Source organism: Lipotes vexillifer, unplaced genomic scaffold (assembly GCF_000442215.2).
Source record: "Lipotes vexillifer unplaced genomic scaffold, Lipotes_vexillifer_v1.1 scaffold534, whole genome shotgun sequence".
In the NCBI taxonomy this organism is placed as follows: domain Eukaryota; kingdom Metazoa; phylum Chordata; class Mammalia; order Artiodactyla; family Lipotidae; genus Lipotes; species Lipotes vexillifer.
Window position 1 is genome coordinate 731,663 of NW_006787833.1, and position 6,000 is coordinate 737,662.

The following is a 6,000-nucleotide window of genomic DNA, read 5'->3' on the forward strand; positions in this document are numbered from 1 at the left end:
TATTCAAATTCCAACTGGCTAGCTTTCAAACTTAACTCAGGAAAATTCAAAAGTTGTTTCATAATTTTCAAAGTAGTCCAGGCTAACAGTATGATTTCAAGTATTATTTTACAAGATTAAATCATTAATCTACTTAAAAGTTCAGTTGATTTATGGTTATGTATTAACCTTTTAACATGAATCTTCAGAGTGTAAATTGGCAAAGCATTATGTCCTACACCAAACTTAAGGTGTAGGACATCCACTTTCCATAATGGTAACTCTCCTGACAAAGACAATTTTAAAACTTTGGATGATATTTTACAACAGTTTCCTAAATGCAACAAGGAACTCACAAGGTAGTGTGAAATTTCTGAGTTAATATCCAAGAGAGATGTGAGCTTGGTACTTGGAATTGCTTTTGCCCGTGGGGCATTTGCTGATCCAGAAGGAGTTAGTGGCACTTCTCAGAGCCTTTCAGGGCAAAGAGGAGCAAAGTTTGAGTCCAGGACCTGAGTAGGGTGTGGGTCCTGGTAAACTCTCCTGAATCCTAGGTAAAATGAAAGTAGCAGCTTTCAGGAAGACCGCATCCAAGTGTCGATTCATCTGAGTGGCCTCCCTAAATCTCCAGCCATGGAATAATGAGAGGAACCTTGCATTGCTAATGCATCTGTAGGCCTTGGACATCTGGCCAGAGCAATTTAAACTCTTCTTCAAAGGGAGATGAAATCATCCCGGACCTCATTTCTACCAATAATTTTCATATGCAACAGCAAGCACACTATGAAAGATATTTATATATAGGAGGAGACAATGCAACATAAATGAGTCATAACATGAATAACAGACAATGGAAATAAACACTGATAGGCCAAGTGCTAAAATTACCAGGCACAGGTTAGCAAACAACTATGGTTACTAAGCTTATGGAGATAAAAGTCAAAATTAAAACTTTCAGCAAGGACTGCAAATCATAAAAAGTGACATTACAAATATTTGTTTTAAAAAGCTGAAAAATTTAAAGTGGATAAACACAGAAGCTGAAATTAATATCTCAATGGAAGGGTTTGGGGTGTTTTACTTGTTTGTTTTTTGTATATTAGGCAAATTAGACAGAGATGAGAGAACAAGTGAATTGGAAGATATCAGAAGAATCTATCCAGAAAAAACAAAACAAAACAAAGCAAAAGGATGAAAAATACAGAAGGGAGATTAAGACAAATACAGGACACATATAAAAGATGTAACATACATTTACATACATGTATAAATGGAGCAGGAACAATATTTGAAGAGCTGATGACTAAGACTTTTCCCAAACTGATGAGAGACATCAATTTACAAACACAAGAATCCCAAGGGACCCTGTATACAGCCAAGCAAGATAAATAGAAAGACATACTTATCTGAAAAAAACGTAAAGATTTTAATCTTTATCTAAAAGATAAAGAAAAAAATGTTACAGTCATCCAGGAGAGTAGGTGAGCGGGTGAACAAATTATGTTTTAGGAAGTGGCAGACTGAATGCTGACTTTTCAACAGTGAAAACTGGAAGGAGAAAAGACAAGTGTTGGTATCTTAAATTTGAAGGAAGAAAATAACTATCAGTCAGGAACTCTGTACTCTCCTAAAATAACCTTTAAACATGAAGGTGAAATAAAGCATTGAAGCAGTAGAGGTGCCTTCAAGAGGTCAAATGGGCCAGAGACAGCTTGTCTGCCTTACAGTTTTGTCTCTGGTGGGCAATTCTCCATCACTTTCTCCCAGTCTCTATGGTTCCGGGTATAGTTTCTTCTCTTTGGTAAAGTCCCTAATCCATAAGATTCAACATGCAAAGGTGTGTGAACCAAACAAAGCCTAGGTCAAAGCCACACCCAGCATGGCTGCATTATTTCCCTCCTGGGGTCATGAGTAGGATTTTCCACCTGCATGAGATATAAATACACAGACTGGGTTTTCTAGTAACCAGTGCCATATCTCAGCACACAGCTGGGCTTGACTTCACAAACTGTAGCCAGAGGAAACAGACAGGAGGAAGTAAAACCTCAAATATAATCTGGTCATTAGGCATGGAGATAAGAAAATAAACCCACATACAGGTGCTGGGAGGAGTCCAGTCTGGCGGATATGGTAAAATACAAAATGTAATAGAGTCCAAACAAGTTGCCAGGATCAGGGGATCCTGTACCTAAGGGGAGATGCGAGTATCAGAAGCAGATGCTGCTAAGCCCTTGAGCAACACATGGATACAAAAAGCGAACCACACCAGCAGTGTGGGTCACCACAGTGCTGTGGTTAAGAAATCCAGCTCTGTGGTCGGGTGGCCCTGGGGCTGAGCCTGAATTTTGCCATTTTCTGGTTGAGTCGCCTGGGAGAAAGCAAATCTTTCAGCTTTGGTTTCCTTAATTGTGAAATGGGGACAGTAAGAGTATCTGTGTCAGATTTGTTGTTGGGATACTGGAGGTCATGTTGGTGACCTGCTTGTCACATAGAAAGCCCCCCATTCGTGCCAGCCCCTAGTCACAATGACACTGACGGTGAGCGTCCCCAGAGAGGCCTGTTCCAGGGGCAGTGGTGGAGGAGGTGCTGTGGAATACGAGGACGAACAACCAGCTTAGGGTGCTGGGCCTCCAGGTCTTCAGTAAAAGAAGACCCTGTTTATGAACCTTTCTGCTGGCACAGCACCAAGCGTTTCGTGGACCCAGGACTCAATAAACGGTAATAACGATCACGAGGAAACAGGAGTGATTCATTTGGGCCTGGAAGCCAGAGGAGGTTTCACACCAAAGATGACATTTACGTGGGAGAATTTCACTAGTAGACATGTGGCACAGAAGCCAGGGGAGGAAGCTTTGGGGAGAGAACAGGGTAGGTTGTGTACAGAAGCGCGAGCGTGCACAGACATTTGGGCTGTAGCTCTGTGCTGGGGAGCGTGTGGAGACCCAGGGTCTATAGAAAACATCTGAACTGGACAAACTCTTGTGCTCTGTGAAGAATTTGAAATTATCCTATAGCCAGTGTGGGGAGTTGATGAACGTTTTCTGTAACGTACTCAAAACTGTGTTTTATGATAATAACAGGCAGCCGTGTGAGGCTAGGTTCGGCAGAGAAAGAGAAGGATGGTATAAAGGCTGATTGGAGAGCTATGGAAAAACCCTGGGCAGCGGCCTTGGGAGTGGAGAGAAAGGATGTACCGGCAAGCTCATGTTGGTGTAGCCACCGAAACCTAGAGGCTAATTACACCGTGGAGGGTCCGGGGGAGGGGTGATAGAGATGCAGGGGTTAAGACGATTTGCTTGAAGAATGGGTAAATAATAATGCCATTGACTAAGAGAGTACTAAAGGGATAGACTACTCAGTTTGATTTGGAAACTTGAGTTTGAAGGTCTACACTGCGTCCCTTATAGAGTTCAACAAATGGGTTCAGTGCTCAGGATGGGGTCTGAGCTGGACATATCCACTTGAGGATAATTTCTGTATACTTGGATGGTTGTTAAAACCACAGAAGTAGATGGAATCCTATATATGAGTATTTTGTAAAGAGAAAAGGGCCAAGTAAACTCTTGGCCCTAAATCACCGTTTAGGGGGAAGATGGAGAAACAAAGGACAAGGAGACTGAAGGGTATTCAAGGAGATGGGTGGAGAAGCAGAAGAGAATGGTAGCATCGAACCCAACAGAGGAGTCAGTTTTAAGAGTGGGTGGGCAAAGGTGTCAAATCCAGCAGATGAGGCTGAAATGAAGCCACCAGATTCAGTCTTTGATGACCCTGTAAGAAGCAGGACTGGTGTGGGTAGTACTGGAAGACTCCAGGTCACGATGGGTTAAGGAGATGCAGGAGCTTCTCAGCTTTTCCCCAGAATTATGAAAGTGAATGGTATAGAGGGATAAAGGGCCATAACCTGTGATAAGTCAGGATCAAAGGAAAGTTGTTATTATTATTTGTTTTAGTGGTGAGGAAGCTTAAGCATGCCAGGGGAGCAGGGGGTGCTGGTGACAGAGAGCAGCTGAGTGCAAGAGGTCAATGGAGTAAATGATGAAGCGGCGTTATCAGGGCAGAGGCCTGAGAAAGGGCCAGATTGGTCTGATAAATTTCATATTTTCAGAATGAGAAATTTGAACCCATGGCCAACCATAAGTTTCCTTTGCTGATTTGCAAATGTCTTTATATTGAAAGTTGCATAAGTCATATACAAGCTAAGTCATTTTTGTTTGTACAATTTGTAACTCACCTTTACTAAAAGATAAAGAAATGTGAAAAAGGACTGTTCGCATAAGTTGGGGTAGAGATCTGCTGTGTACGGTTGCCAGGTGGACCCAGTTATGGGGATGGAGGTCTGCAGAGGTTTAGAAACAGGCAGGCAATGCACTGGCGAGGCTGGGAGCTTGGCTCCAATTTAGAGTTCGCTGTCCAGGGGTTCGTGAAGGCAGGCGTTGAGGCACCAGCTATCTATCTTCATAGCTGGATGGACACTGGATGTGAAATGCCCCCGAAAATCTAGTATCTTACATAAGATCTCTGCAGTTTAAGTTCATACAAAGCCAGTCATTCATTTTGGAGACATTCAAGTTAATTTCTTGGTGAGTCAGTAGCAAAGAGAAAAATATTCAACTGCCAATGCTGCTGCCAGATAATGTTTGTGTTCATGGGATTTTTAATGGAGCTCAAGTGTATTATTTTAATACCAAGGTAAATTATGCTTGGATAGGACCAGCCATCAGGGTTTTAAACCTCCTATATCAGTTTAGATTGCAGAGTCCCATTAGAGACCCAGCCATCTCTCAGAATTATTTGTAAGGAGTAGGACAGGATGCAGGGAATAGTGTTAGGAAGATATGTGTGCATATGCCAGAGAAAGCCATCCCAGCCTTTAGTGGAAAATTGCAGACGGCACATTTGGGAGTGTGTTGAGTGGAGTTCACTCCCTGGCATGATTATTGATATTCGATCTCAGTATTTTGAGCCACATGAGAACTTAGATAACATCGCAGAAGCGTGTTTTCTAGAATTTCATGCTGCTGTAATAAAAAAAGAGAGAAACTAGATTTTTCTGACTGCTATTGAAGTGGTGATGGCATCATCTGGAACTCATCAGAAAGCTCAATTTACACTCAGGTTTCAACTAATTTGGTAATACGTGTGCAGTTTTTGCTCAGTCCCTGTGAGTGGCTGGCGTCGTTAACCTCTGGCTCTCCTGAAGGACACACTGTGACTGCTTCTTGCTAAGGCAGCAGCGGGACCCACGGGCTGCACAGAACTTGTACGGTCAGCATGAAAACGGCTCCATTAGGTTTCATTTCACGAAGGCCTAGGATTAAAGTGACCTCCAACTGACAGCCTAATTGCTTAATTACAGGCTCTCTCCTGAGCCTTAAATTCACATAGCTCTGCGAGCTCTTATTGATCTAGAAATGCGGGTTGTAGCCCAGTGTGAGAGGGGAAGAGAGAAATCAGATCAGCGGCATGACTGGCCCCCAGAGACCCCGGGCCTCTGATTTCCACATCCTCTTTGCTCAGCACAATGGAATGTCTGCCTGGTGAGAATCAGTGAGAAACAGATAAAAGGAAGCAGACCACAGTCCTGGTCCAGCCTCTCATCTGGAGAAACTATCCACTAGGGCTACAGGCCCTGGTACAAAAAAACAGGCACATCATGAGTCACGGTTTTCTTTCTGAAGCTCTTCGTGCTGCTCTAGGAGAAGGAAAGCAAACTGTTGGATTTGAACTGAAGAAAACCAGATTACCCCCACGCCAAAGCTGCAGTGCCCGTTGTTCACACTATCTGATAGCAAGGCACAGGGTGGGACAGGGCAAACGTAAAACACAGTATGCGTATTTCGTTTTATTTTTTTAAGACACTACCTATGATGTGTTTCCTTTTAAAACATTGATCATTTCCAAACCCGAGCAAATAGACCCAGGAATAATAGAAGTCAGTACTTCAAAGAAACAATTCTTAGACACTTCTTTAAATATGTACTGCTTTACAAATAGATCCATGACAGAAACCAGTCTCTTTCC

The 6,000-nt window shown here is 42.7% G+C and overlaps 1 protein-coding gene across 1 annotated transcript in view; it reads left to right on the forward strand.

Moving 5' to 3' along the window:
- CUBN (cubilin) overlaps positions 1–6,000 on the forward strand; it is a 273,447-nt gene that overhangs the window by 123,964 nt on the left and 143,483 nt on the right. The gene's annotated exons all lie outside the window — the stretch shown is intronic.